Source organism: Penaeus monodon, chromosome 3 (assembly GCF_015228065.2).
Source record: "Penaeus monodon isolate SGIC_2016 chromosome 3, NSTDA_Pmon_1, whole genome shotgun sequence".
Classification (NCBI taxonomy): Eukaryota; Metazoa; Arthropoda; class Malacostraca; order Decapoda; family Penaeidae; genus Penaeus; species Penaeus monodon.
Genome location: NC_051388.1, coordinates 58,031,068 through 58,033,567, shown reverse-complemented (window position 1 = coordinate 58,033,567; position 2,500 = coordinate 58,031,068).

Genomic DNA, 2,500 nt, shown 5'->3' with positions numbered 1-2,500 from the left:
AGAGAGGGGAGAGAGAGAGAGAAAAGAGAGAGAGAGAGAAAGAGAGAGAGAGAAGAGAGAGAGAAACGATTTGCGAGAAAGATGCAAGAGGGGGAGAGAGAGAGAGAGGGATTAGAGGGGGAGAGAGAGAGATTTAAAGAGAGAGGAGGGGAGAGGAGATGAGGAGAGAGGGAGAGGAACCCAGAGGAAGAGAGGAGAGAGAGAGAGGAGAGAGAGAGAGAGAGAGAGAGAGAGAGAGAGAGGAGAGAGAGAGAGGGAGGAAAAAGAGAGAGAGAAAAAGGGGGGAGAGAGAAAAAAAAGAGGAGAGGTTTGGTAGGAGAGAGAGGAGGAGGAGAAAGGGGAAAAGAAGAGAGAAAAAAAAGAGAGAGAGAGAGAGGGCGAGAAAGAAAGAAGAGAGAGAACAAGAAAGAGAAAAGAGAGAGGGGAGAGAGAGAGAAAGAAAGAAGAGAGGAGGAATAAGAGAAAAGAGAGAGGAGAGAGAGAGGAGAGAGAGAAGAGAGAGGGGGGGAGAGAGAGGGGAAAAGAAAAGAGAGAGGAGAGGGGAAGAGAGGAAAAGAGAAAAGAGAGAGGGGAGGAGAGCGAGAAGCCATACCGAGAGGAGAGGGAGAGAGAAAAGAGAGAGAGAAAGAGGAGAGAGAGAGAGAGAGAGAGAGGGAGAGAGAGGGGAGAGAGAGGGGGAGGGGAGGGGAGGGGGAGAAAAGAGGAAAAGGAGAGCGGGAGAGGAGAAAGGGGAACCCAGAGGAGGGGGGAGATGAGAGAGAGGGAAGGGAGGAGAGAGGAGAGAGAGAGAGAAAAAAAGAAAAAAAGGAGGAGAAAGAGGGAGAGGAGAGGAGAGGAGAGAGAGAGAGGGGGGGAGGGAGAGAAAAGAGGAGAGGGACTGGTGAGAGAGGAGAGAGAGGATGAGACGAGAGAGAGGAGGGGGGATAGGGAGAGAGAGAGGGGAGAGAGAGAAAGAAAGAGAGAAAAGAAAAAGAGAGAGAGAGAAAGGAGAGAGAGAGAGGGGAGAGAAGAGAGGGGAGAGAGAGAGAGAGGGGAGAGGAGAGAAGAAGAAAAGGGAAAAGAAGAGGAGAGAGAGAGAGAGGAGAGAGGAGAGGGGAGAGAGAAAAAGAACCCAGAGGAGAGAGAGGAGAGAGAGAGAGAGGGGGAGAGCGGGGGAGACGAGGGGCGAGAGGGGAGAGGCGAGGGGCGAGGGGCGAGAAGAACCGGGGAAGAAAAGAGAGAGAGAGGGGAGAGAAGAGAGAGAGAGAGGGGAGAGCGATAAAGAGAGAGAGGAAAAAGGGAAATTTGGAGAGAGGAAAAAAGAGAAGAGAGGAAAAGAGGGGGAAGGCGGGGGGGGAGGGGGAGGTGGGGGAGGGAGGGGGGAGGGGGGGGAGGAAAAGGGGGGGAGGAAAGGGGGAAAAAGAGAGAGAGAAAAAGAGAGAGAAAAGGGGGACGAGAGAGAAGGGGAGAGAGAAAAGAGAGAGAGGGGAAAGGAGAGGAAATTTTAAAGAGAGAGAGAGAAAAAAAAAGAAGAGGGGGGAAGAGAGGGGAAGAGGAGGGGGGGGGAGAGGATGGAGGAGGAGGGAGGGAGGGAGGGAAGGGGGGGAGAGAGGCGAGAGAGTAGGGGGAGAGAGGGGGAGAGAGGGGATGAGAGAGAGGGAGAGAGAAGGTGAGAAGGAGAGGGAGAGAGAGAGAGAAGGGGAGGGTGGAGAGAGAAAAAAGAGAGGGAGAGAGAGAGGAGGGGAGGGGGAAGGAAGAGGAGAGAGAGAAAAGACGAGAAAAAGAAGAGAAAATCCAAGGGGAGAGAGAGGGAGAAGGAGAGGAGAGAAAAAGAGAGGAAAAGGGGGAGAGAGGGGGAGAGGGGAAGAGAGGAGAGAGAGGCGAGAGAGAGGGAGAATGAAAGAGACCCCGGGGAGAGGGGGAGAGAAAGGGGAGAGAGAGAGAGAGGAGAGCCGAGAGCGAGAAAAGATACCCAGAGGAAAAAGAGAGAGGAGAGAAAAAGAGAGAGATGAAAGAGAGGGGGAGAAAAAAGGGAGAGAGAGAGAAGAGAAGGGGAGAGAAGAGAGAGAGAGAAAGAAACCGGGGGAAGGGGAGGGGAGAGAGAAGAAAAAGGGGAGCCCCGAGGAAAAACGGAAGGGTACCCCGGGGAGGAGAGAGAGGGGAGGGGGAGAAGGGGAGAGAGAGAGAGGAGATTTAGAGCGAGACCGGGGAAAAAAGGGGAGGGGAGGAGAGACGGAGGGGGGGGGGAAGAGAGGAGAGAGAGAGAGAGGGGGAGAGAGAGAGAGAAGAGAGAGGAGAGAAAAGGGGGAGAGAGAGGAGGAGAGGAGGAGGGGAGAGAGAGAAGAAGAAAAGGAGAGAGGAGAGAGGAAAAAAGAGGAGAGATAGGAGGGGAGAGAGAAAGGGAGAGAGAGAGTTTTTACCGAGAGAGGAAGAGAGAGGGGAGAAGGGGAGGAGAGCGGGGGAGAGGAGAGGAGGAGGAAGAGAGAGAGGAGAGGCGAGAGGAAAAAGGGAGAGCGAGAGC